Source organism: Oxyura jamaicensis, chromosome Z (genome assembly GCF_011077185.1).
Source record: "Oxyura jamaicensis isolate SHBP4307 breed ruddy duck chromosome Z, BPBGC_Ojam_1.0, whole genome shotgun sequence".
Classification (NCBI taxonomy): domain Eukaryota; kingdom Metazoa; phylum Chordata; class Aves; order Anseriformes; family Anatidae; genus Oxyura; species Oxyura jamaicensis.
This window is the reverse complement of record NC_048926.1, coordinates 1,081,783-1,093,566: the sequence shown is the minus strand read 5'-3', so window position 1 is coordinate 1,093,566 and position 11,784 is coordinate 1,081,783. Positions and strand designations below refer to the sequence as shown.

The following is an 11,784-nucleotide window of genomic DNA, read 5'->3' as shown; positions in this document are numbered from 1 at the left end:
CCCCCCCCCCCCCAGAGGCAAAAGGGGGCTGGGGGGCTCGGGGGAGGGGGGTCAGGGGGGGTCGGAGGCTGACTTGAGCCTGCCAAATCGTGAGCATCGCAGGAAAGGAGGGCCCCCTGGGAATCGATCCCAACTGCAACTCAATCATTTGCATATGCCGAAGCAAATGCCATCCGAGCGTGCAGCGCTTCTCCGGGCTCAACTTTAATAATTCAGAGCACCTCTTGCCTTACCCCGCGACGCGGGAACGGAGCGCATGCAGTATTCATCACCCACAAAGGCACGGCGACGGCGAGCTGGCGGCTTGGGCGACGGCAAAGTTTTCTCTCCGACTTTTTTCCGCCCGGACCTACGCGTCGCGGTTGCGTGCGCGTGGCCGCGGAGGGAGGGAGGACCGAGCGGAGCTTTCTCTAACTCACTTGTTCGGCATTTATTCGGGAGCTCCCCGGAGGTTCGGGTAAACAGTCCTTGAATTATAATCACACATTTCATTCACATTTCATGCTTTGAGGATTTCTTCCTCATTAGGACGGCTCGTTGTCAACCCGACAAGAGCGCGTTTGTAACCTCTAAGCCACCCTCGGCGTGCGATACATCGGGCCAAAAATCCCAACCTCCGCGGGTCACCGGGCAGCAAAGAGCTGCACCTAGAGGGGAAAGGAGCTCCTCAAAGCCCAGGGCTCCTCGGCGGTAATGCTCCAGAGGTGAAAACTAACCAAGTGCTCTGGTCAGTCCCTACAAAACCCCGACGACTCGCCTAGAAATGAAGGGAGTTCTTCCCTCCCGTGGTTTCAAACTGCAAGCCACGGTGTTCGCTCTCCTGCTGGAAGCTGCAGTTTCACAGCTCCACACAAAGTTACACAACGGGCATTACATTTTAGTGCGGATTTCGGCACAAAATCGGATCGGGTGGACCTCTAAATCATGCAACTGAATCACTTTTCTGCCCCTGAGCAATCCTCCGACTCCAGCCGAAGACGCCTGTTCTGACTGGCACGAGGTAATCCCAAACATTTCTCCTGCCGATGCCTACAGATCGTGCACATGGAGAGAGCCAGGACTGGGAAGAGCAGTCCCCGAATCGTGCCCGATGTGTCACGGAAATGGCTGCAGATGATTTCGGTTTGTTTTCTGCGACCTCGGAGCGGGGAACAGTCCGGCTTCATTTGGATCCTGCCACGTTAGCGCTTTCATTCTTCGGAACGGGAGAATTTTGGTACAAATACATTGTACACAGCGTGATAAGAAGTTAATGCGGTTTGCAGGGAAGTAAGCCCCTAACTGTAGCAGAATTCTCAACACATGACAATACAAATTAATTACTTTCCCATATCCTATTTGCATTCGACACATACATTGAGATAACTTTAATGCATTTTCCTGCCTTGCTCGGGAACCTCTGATTGTTCCGGATATGCATTTTTTTTCTCTTTTGCAGAAACAGGAACGTGTATGTGCCATCCAATTCCTACCGCTGATAGCAGTCAGAGCACTACAGGAGGCGCGCCCACCGCCTCTGGGACCCCAGCACCATGACCCCGGGTGCTGCTGGGGTCCCTGCCACGCACCTGGTGCACGCCCTGCCCTCTGGCTTTGGGTCCCGCCGCCCCTACTGGTATAGCCCGTTGGCCAAGCGAGCCAACCGCTAAAAACACAAGTGGACTGCTCTGAGAAGCAGCCTTTTTTAAAAATTACATCTTTTTTTGCTGGTGTTTTCCCCTCCCAGTGCATCTGGAGGCAGCGTACCCACTGTCGGGGTTCCTGCCAGGCGGTTGGTGCCCTGCACGCAGGTACGTACCTCAAAGCGAAGGGTCACGGCTGCCTATTTACACCTTTCTTTCAGGGAAAGTACTGCACCCGGAGGGAATGCCACCAAAGGGCAGGGATGTAACAATGCACAAAACTAACAGATGCCTAAGAAGTCCCGCGATGCGTTATTTCCACAGTTTCTACATCAGGCGTCATTCTTCCGGCGGCCTTGAGGTCAGGCTGATCGGGTGCAACCCCTCCACGTGCCCTGGTTCTAAGCATGTTCCCCGCACCCAGCAACGTGGGGACCAACTCAGCACGGGGCCAGCTGACACCGCAGGACGCCCCATCCACCCGAACCCATGAGCGGTGGGAGAAAAGAGGGGAGCTGCCGAGAAACGCCCAGAGTTTCCTAACTCCCGTGGTCTCGTTTCAGTGTGCTGGTAGATTCTTTCCTCACTTCTCTTTTGCCAGAGCCCAGCAGCAAATTCCAGAAGAGGGTGAGGAAACCTTGGAGACACCCAAGGAGGAGAAGAAGGAGCCCCAGAGGCCGAGCTCCCGCGGGAGGAGGAGGCAGGGAAGGAAGCCGTCCTTTCCCAGCAGAGGTGCCGCAACGGAGGGCACCCCGTCAGCCCCGGGCACGCCTCGGGTCTGCACAAAACACCAAAGCAAAGGACACTGGAAGGAGGGGAAGAGTCACGGGCCCGTGGGGACAGCACCACCGCTGCGACCGAGGCCCTACGGCGGCAGCAAAGCAGGGGAAGGCGTCTGCTAGATGATGAGCTTGGCCACAAATTCCAAGGGATAATGGTGAAATCTCAAGTAAGATGACTAAAATAACCCGTATTCCCCTCCGTCTGGGTCACTTGGATAAGCTCATCCTTCTTAGACAAATCCTTGGGTGTCGTTATTAAAACGCACCCTGTGTGTGTGGAGAGGTGGCTCTGCATCCCCAGATGCGACAGCTGAAGGGGAAGGGAATTTTGCCCAGCTGGGCCTTCTTTGCCCCAGATCAGCGACCAGGACCTCAGCGGAGAGGTCCCACGAAGGCGCCCCAGCTGCTGCCCCGCCAGCCTTTCCCAACCAGCTTCTTCCCTGGTTAAGGAAAACAAAACAAAAGCCGACTGCAGCTCTTCTCCCCAGAGCCAGGTCTATTTTATAGGGTGCCAGCTCTGAGCTAAAGGTTTCTTAAAATCACCAGCAGAGCTCAGAGCTCATGTGTGTGGCGCTGACCAGCAGGTACACAACCAAAACCACAGAGGGATGCTGAATAAACCACAAGCTGCACGTGCTAGGGGCGTTGTCTGGCCTTGGTTTTGGGGGATCCCTAATCCCCTGGAGCTTACCTGCTGAGCACCCCGGGAAGTGATTTCTTGGTGTCTCTTTTGCAGCTACTGCAGCTCGCCCTGGGCATTAACATTCCCCCCTCTCCCTGGGAGGAGGCTCATGTTCAGATCCCCGTGTGCCGCAGACAGAAAGCAGCAGAAATGCCTGATTGTACAGATGCTGTATGAATAAATCAGATCCTGAACGCCACCGGCTCTGAGAAGCTACTTTAAAGCAGCCAAATGTGGATGCATCTGCTTTAATAGGGCTGCCTACCGATGGCACCCCTAATCAACCTCGCGACCCTACACAGGCCTTGTTTCCAGGCCTGGAGGCCGGGGGGACGCGCGGTCCCAGCACTGAACCGAGCTGCTCCATCCCACCGAGGGGACGGAGGGCTTGGGACTAAGCCGGGCAGCACCTGAGCCTGCCACGTGAGAGATTTGGTGGCAGCCGTTTCAGTAAGACCGTATTTGCACGCTGATTTCCAGGCGGCAGCGGTCAGCCAGTGACAACCTGTAGGTATCACGGCGAGCGCTGCTCCTACCAAACGCCTGCTCTGTATGTTTTTATGTACTTCAAATGTCAGCCAGGCACATCTGCCGGATCCAGAGCGATTCTTACACAAATTGCTCTTTCGGTGGCACAATCGCACGCACCAAACACAAGGTGAAGGGCTGGGCTGGGCGCCGTGGCGGAGGCCTGCAGCCCCACCGCAAGCTGAGCGTGCCACAGCGAGCCCCGGGACATCTCGCTAAGCCACGTTTAATCGGCCCGACATCAAACTTTTCTTCCTTGTAGCTCAAATGCTCTACGGGCTGTACTGAGCCGGCAGCCCGTGAGGCTAGTAACACCACGAACCCCGAGCAACCGCCTGCGCTGGGCCTGCTCCCCGCCGCGCGAGGCCTCCTGGTTATCCCGCCACTTTCCCTGAAGTGCGCCTCATGAAAGAAACCCCCGGCGTTGAAGCCCGCTTCACAGCTAATCTATTTTGAACTAAACTGTCTATCTAAAATAGCCGTTTGCCACCCCGTCTATTTTTGACTACGCTGCTTGCGAAAAGCCAAGAGAGAAACTTAAAACACATGGGCCAGGATTGCTCGTCGCGCAGAGGCACCGGTGCCAATTTTTACCATTTTATCTCGAGCGTCGGCGCGTTTGGTGAGCTCCTCTGGCAAGTCGGAGCTGCTGTAGTCAGCGGCTGCAGGGTGATCTCCGATGGCACGTTTTGAAGACTGATAGCCGGGGAGGAGAGCTGGGAAACGGGGACTCTGAGGCATCAAACCCAGGCTTTTAAAATCTCACAATTTCGTCTTTTTGTGGGTGGCAGGGCAGCTGACTCGCGATATTTGAACCTTTGAGGTTACCAGTGCTATGACAACTTCTCCACAGCCCTCTGGCAACGTAAGGAGGCCTGAAAATGACTGTAGGGTGGCACTGGGGCTTCAAGGCCCAGTCAGAAATAGTGCCGGCCCAGGCTGCAGGCCGGAGCATCCCACTGGCCTCGATTCAGGATTCACCACAGAAATTAAGAGGAAAATTGTTTTAAGGATCATTTCCGATCTTTTCTATGTGTCCCTAAGGCGAAGCGGTGGGAGGTTTGGCTATCTGGGAATTTTGGTGTCCTTTGTCTCAATACGAGATCCAAGACGTCCTGTATCTATCCTACAGCCTGGAACCTGCTGGGGGGGGTATTTGGGAAAATAAATTAGCAAAATGATGGTTTTCTACATTTCAGAGAGTGCTGAGCAGTTCACCGACAACAAATATGTTTGGATTGTGAGGGAAGTCTTTGCTCTTGGAGTGACATACAGCCTGTAGCCACCGGTGCTGCAGCTACTGTTCCTACTCCCTTACTGACAGGTTTCCCTAGGTTCTCGGTCAATGGTTCCCCATCAGCAGGAGCTGCCAGAACAAACTAAAGACATGTTTTAAGCACAAGGCCATCAACCTGATCTTATATTTGGTCTTTAGGAAAGTAAAGCATGCTGTAACCTAATGATTTTCATGAGGAACAATATATACTCCCCCAAGTGGGCTCGGTGTTCTATAAAGATAGAAGACCTACTCGTACTGGGACTCAGAAAGGGAATTTATATGCGTTATGCTCTTGCCCAACTCTTTTTAAAACAATCCAAGAGTTCAATGTCTCTATACTCGGAGCTATTAGGACTAAATACAACCGAGAGCATTTCCAGAAAGTTCCCTGGCTACAAGTGCCACGGGTCAGGCAGGGCCGTGCCTAGGGCTGAAGGTGCTGAAGTCCCTTCCCCAGATCCCCTCTGCACGGGATGGGCGCCGGGGCTCTGTGCCTGGTGCTGTCCCCGGGGTGCTGATGTAAACGGATGGCAACTCTCTAGTGAAAACTGCAACGTAGGCCAGAGAGGGAAAAAAGAACAAGTGAAAGAAAAAACCCAACTTGTGGGCACCATGCAAATGGCCACATGGCTGATTTGTATGGACCCAAACTTGTCTTTTTTAAAAAAGTCACATGCAGCAGTTTGTCTACATAGGAAAACGCTCACAGAGCTGATCAAAGCATTCAAAAGCGTTTCTCACTAGCCTGCTCTCTGCTAAATGATCTGCAGGACCGAACATAGATGTGGGATCCTGCAAAGCCGTATTCTTTCCCACTCTGCCACAAGAATCTGCGGAGGGAGAGAAACGCTGCTTCTCATTTATTGCACGTTGCCATATGGAAGGCTTTTCAGCTGTTACATAGTTAGGCCTCGCAGCCCCTCCATCTAGCAGTTCAATATTATTCTGTCACTATTTCCCTTTGTATAGACGGAGCAGGGAAGCTCGGAGGGGCCAGGGGGTGCAATCCCAGCAGGTCAGCGGCGCGTGGGGCCGCGCCGGTCCCAGACACTTGTCACCTCGGAGGCGGACAAGCGCTTGCACGGTGGCACCTCGTCACCACGTCCCCACGGAACCCAGTGGCGAGGGTGAGGAGCCCGTACGAGGCGTTTGGGGTGAATTTGTGCCTGTACATCTTTTGGGAAAAAAAAAAAAAGGATAACTCTTAGTTTGCCACCCACGCACGTCACCCTCACTGCTGAGCAATGCGGCTTGGTTTTGCTGCTGGCTGCCAGGAAGGCATCGCACGCAGAGATGAAGTGGCTGGTCCTGAAGACCTCCAAGAAATGGGATGCAGGCAGATTTGAGCCCTGTTCTGGGAAAAGACCCAGTGAGGTGGAAAGGGCATGGTGACTGCTCCGGCTTCGGGTCTGGAGCTGGCCAAAGGTGGAGCTCGTGACACTGCAAGGCTGCTGAGAAGGAAGCAGGGAGGGCCGAGCGCAAGGCTTTCTTTAAGGCTACTGCTCAGAGAAAGAAGGAGAGGATCCAGAACAATGGGTATTTAAGGAAAGGATCCAGAACAATGGGTATTTAAGGAAAGGATCCAGAACAATGAGTATTTAAGGAAAGGATCCAGAACAATGGGTATTTAAGGACCCCAAAGTGTTCCTTGGTGATTCCATCCACCAGCCAGAGAGTTTCCTGGTGCCACCAGGAGGACCAGGGCTTGGGATTCCCAAAGGCTCACACCAAGCACGGTTCCCTCTGCATCTCGGACTGCTGTGGCTGGGCTTCTGCAGTGCTGGTGCTCACACAACCCGAGCAGTACAGAATCTGAGCACCAGCACCAAACCCGCCCCAGGTCTCAGCAGCAGCCGGCCACGCTGGACCGGGCTGTAATCATCGCTAGCATTTTTGTTTCTCACGGTCTTTTTTGTTCTCTCTTTGCATAAAATCGTTTTGTGTCTCTCTTTTTTTTTTTTTTTTTCCCAGGAACATAGCCCGGAGGAGGGAAACTGCCGGGTATCCATCTTTTCTTGGAGATCTTCAAACAAAAGATGTTCTGTGCAACATTTAGCGTCAATTTTCCCATTAAACATGAAGAATTCAGCTTTCCGACTGGATGTTAACCCTTAGGATAGCACAGCTGGATTAGATGTGATAGCGATGTTAAAGGCAGGGCTTAGGCGCACGGGCAGCAGGTGCCAGAGACGTGCTCCCGGACCATGGGCGCTGAGCGCGGCTCTTCCGCGACCCAACAGCCATGATGGGGCTTGGGAGTGAAGGTTTGGACGGCTCGCTAAATGAGGCCACGCTAACGAAGCAGCTCCTAAAATGGCACGGGGGGTTTGGTGTGAGGTGTGTGCAAGGCAGGGCCTGAGATCGCTGCGCACGCCGCACCCGCTCAGCGCCGGGCTGAGGTTGCCGAGCTTGGCCCAGCCTTCTGATATTTCTTTCTGTAGATTTGTCCCTTACTGGTTTTTGAAAGTGCTTTTGTGGTTTACTACTGAATCGCACGGTGTGGGAGCAGAATTAGGGGTAAGCAGTTTACGTTCCTCTGCGATTAGAGGAGTCTGCGAGGTCTTTGGGCACTCTACGCTTTATTTTTACCATGTAAAATCCTTCGAGATCCTTCGGGTGTTTGTACCTTTCATTTCACTGGGCTTTTCACAGCGAATAACGTGCTAAAATGCATCTTGCACACTGACTGGTTGGACTAAAGATGCCACGATGCTGGGTCTTGTGAAACAAAGAGCGGGATTTTGTGAGCCCGCGGGGTCATGCAGAGGTTCTGTTGGGTGTTCTACATCAGATGTGCGGATCGTTTATTTATACCTAAAACGCACGCCCTTAAAACACGCAGCGAGCCGACTGCAGACACACACGTATTACAGAACAAATCCCTCGCTGCAACGACACGCGCACTAGCCTCGCAAACTTTTCTTTCCAGCAATCCTAGTTCATACTCCAAAGCGCCTTTCCAGCGCTAAGGATCCAGCTGCCCTACTAAAAGGCGTATCCTCATCCCACAGCCCTTCCGAGGAGCCTCTGCCACCCTGCGCTGCCAGAGCCAGTGCCTGGCCCGAAGGGGTTACAGCCTGGGCAAACAAAGACAGCCAAAAAGAAGAAGGGAGCTGAGGCACGGAGGGGTGAAGGGCATCGCCAGCAAGCCCTGCAACAAGGAGGCGGCGAGCCTGGGGAGCAAGATCCAACTTCCCCGGTTCTGTTTCCTAACACTGTGCCATATTCCCATCGACTGCTCAAATTCACACTTAAATGCCTAACACATGCTAGTGCCAACTTCTCTAACAAAATATGGTTATTTGGAGGGCCTATAAAGCTGCTGCTGCTTGAGAAGTGGGTAACGTGTAGCCAAATGAAGAAGAAAATCAATTGCTTGCTGATAAATTCTGCGTAGCCAACTCTCGGGATTTTAGCAGGAGCTCTGCACTATTTCCTGGCTATTGGTTGCTTCTTTTTTTGTTTTTCCCCAAAAGCCTCATTCCAAAAATGCTGTAATTACATCAAAATTTGGACTTTGTTAAAAATGTTAGTTTCAGGCCCTTGTAGCAGCTGTGGGCAAAACTTGAAGGTGTGATGTGAGCCGAGGTACAAGTTCAGGAAAAAAAAGAGAGAAGCAAACACAAACCCATTACGTTTACAAGCGGCTGCTGGATTCGGCATGCCAGGGAGCCAGGTGAAGATTTTTAACCTGCATCTGGAGGTCGGCAACTGTGCCTTGGTCCTTTCAAAGCCTGGTGGAACAGAAACCTCCCGCACAACCCCTCTGCGTCCCAGAGCCCCGGCTCGATGGCACGGACCTGGCGGGGGCCAAGCTGTCCCCGAGCAGCCCCTGGCCGCTGCAGCAGGAGGGGTGCAGCCACCAGCAGGGCTCTTCCCTGCCCACCCGCTCCGGGCTTTTAGGCAGGGCTTAGCAGCGCTTTAGGGACCGCTGCGGTAGGCATTATTTTTGCTCTTGGAACGCCCTTGATTATTTACTGCAGCGGCCCCAGCAGAGGAGCCTTCAGCCATGAATTAAGCGCAGCTCCTTTCTTCAGCCCGAAGAATTAACCACAAAATGCACCTTGCGTTTGGAACTTCTTCCTCCAAATGCCACCCGCTAGGAAAACCCGAGGTGCTGGCTAACGCTGGGGGCAAAACAAGTGGGGAACAGTCTCTCCAGCAACACAAGTTGTACTAGAAATTCAGGCGCTGCAGCCCAGAGACCGGCAGTGAAGTGGTTAACAGACATATGCTGTATAATTAGGAGATGCATTAATGATTATGAATAGTAAATGACTTGGTGCAAGGAAAAAACCTAGTCAAAAGGGACATGCACCTATCTTACATGTTTATTAGAAACTGTATATAACGGGAGAATTCTGCTATTAAGAATCCTGCGTTATTGGTGTAAATACTTCCAAGGGTACATCAAATTGTAATCTTTCATACGACATCCATCAAACCAGGCTGGAGATTTTGACAAACATTAAACACAGTAAGGAGGCAATTATGTATGCATGATTTAATCTGCAACTAATTAATATGCAAATTTATTCATATGTTAGTTACTAAATTAAAAATGCAAAGAAGCCCTTATGGTGATTCTCAAAATTTTGCACAAACAGAACATTTAAAATATAAGAAAAAATGAAGTTTTTTGGAAACCTGCGGCATACTCTAAATCTTTGGAAACCTGTTGCACGGAGATGGTTCAAAAATATTTACTTAAAATACCGGAGGAAGATAAAAGGTGTGTTCATTTTGTGCTCGAACGTGGTGGCACAAAGGTTAACCAGGAATCTCGGCAAGTCGGAGGAGATGTGCACTAATTATCAAACAAACTGGATTCCAGACCCAACTCCCACAGCCTGCAAGGAAAAAAAAAAAACAGGCTCGGCACAACCTGGTCATCTTCCCGGCGTTTTGCTCCGCCGGTGCACGGCTGGGTGCTGGGTACAAATCCACTCGGGCGCGGGCTGGGACCACGGCACCTGCACCCCGCGCTTCCGACGGTCAGCGCCACAAAAGCCCCCGCTCCTTGTTCACCTGGGTAGGCTTTCTGTTTCAGAAAGGCTCTGGAAAGACTGCAAATAAAGGGTGCGAGGGAACTAATTGGGTGAAGGCGGGCAGAAACTGCCTTTAATTCTTTTCCAGATGCAGCTTCAAAGAAAAACAAGGAGGCAAACAAGATGCAGGCATTTCAAATAGCTCCTAGAGCGCTGCCACGGCTCTGATTCAGAAAAGCTTCTACCCCCGGTAGGGAAGCGAAGAACAACAATTAGGTGCGTTATTCCAACACTCGGCGTTTGTCAGCTGGACAGAAAGGCACACGTTTAACGAGCCAGAATTTCCTTCCACTCCTATTCCCAGGGAGAGCCCGGTGCTTTGGGCACAGCTCCGACACAACGCCGGAGCAGAAAGTGCAGGACAGAGGTGCGGGTCACACACACAGGATGCCCCTAAGAGCCTCCAGGTGCCCTCCTGGGCCGCTGAACTCGCCCTGTGGCCTCTGTTAGCCCTGCTCGAAAGCCAGACGTTGGCAGAGCCCGGAGGGGCTCCGCTACAGCCCGCCACCACCTGCCCCAGCCCCATGAGCTCTCCCTGCTGGAGGGCTCCAAGGCTGCCAGAGACCACCCCTTCCCAATGTAAGGGGAAAACCACGAGGCTGGAGTGGGAAACTGCAGCAAAATCACTCGGAAAATACAACCAGACTCGGCTGCACGTGTTTAAATCGACTTCGTCGCTCCTTGATAGGTGCCTCTTGATTTTTGTTTAGGCCAGAACTGAATGTAAGGCTTTTAAAAGCTTAAACGTACACATTTATGCATTCATTACACAGTGTTAAATCTAATTTGTTCTTTTTACTGTCACAGGAAGCACATGTTTAAAGCAATCTGTTTCCTCATATGAATGCTTTCCTGTCTGTTTGAAAAAAATTGCAACACACTTTACCCCAAGTAACCAAGAGGTGATCATAAATATCCCTAAATAGCATTAAACAGATATGAAAGACATTAACACTTCCAGAATGCCAAAGTAGTATTAAAAAAAATTCTAACAGATGCTCCTAGGTCAAAAAGTGAAATGTGTGTTTCCTGAAAAAACACTCTCATCAGAATCATAAATGAACTGTGAGTGGAGAAATGAGGTGTTGCAGAGCAAACGAGAGGATCCTTTTGGTTAAGGACTCCAGCACACTGGTGCCAAAGTGTGGTTGCAATAAAAGAGCCAAAATGAAATGGAAGCGAGCTGCAAACCCACATCCTCTGCGCTCCACCAGGTGGCAACGGCGCGGGCCGGGGCTGGAGCAGGGGCAGGGGCAGGAGCGCGTGGCCGCGGCCGGGAGCGGTGGCAGGGCGGTTGGCCTCTGACCAAGCCGTTGGACTTCTCGTCACTTTGCGGCCTGCATTTGGCAGGGAGGAGATGCTCTCATTTGGCAACACGCTCAAGTCGTGTAATATGCAAATCCTGCCTAAAATACCAACGTTACCTAAGGCCTGCTGGCTGCGGGGCTGATGGGTGCCGCTCCCTGGCTGCGGTGCTGGGCGAGACTTCAATGCGTGAGCACCTAAGGGGCCTTTGCAGGCACCTGAAACGTGCAAGTCTTCTGCCTTTGCCAGAAAAAAATGCAAAAATGGGTACCTTTGACTATTTACAGCACGGGGAGGATGGCCTCGCTGGGACGCTGCCTCTCAGATGCCTCCCACCACGCGTCCAGCATGTGGAGGTGTTCTGTCTGTGTCCAGTCTGTGTCCTGCCCGTGTCCTGTCCGTGTCCTGCCTGTGCCCTGCCCGTGCCCCATCTGTGTGTGGGTGGGCTCAAGGATCTCCAGAGCCCACGGGCAGCTCTGCCTCTATGGCACGGACAGAGGCACCAAACCTTACGTGCCACACGCAGCGCCAAGAAGTA

At 52.3% G+C, this 11,784-nt stretch overlaps 1 protein-coding gene across 18 annotated transcripts in view; it reads right to left on the bottom strand.

Annotated features, from left to right (window-relative positions):
• The window catches only part of TCF4 (transcription factor 4), a 202,551-nt gene that overhangs the window by 63,120 nt on the left and 127,647 nt on the right, over nt 1-11,784 (bottom strand). The gene's annotated exons all lie outside the window — the stretch shown is intronic.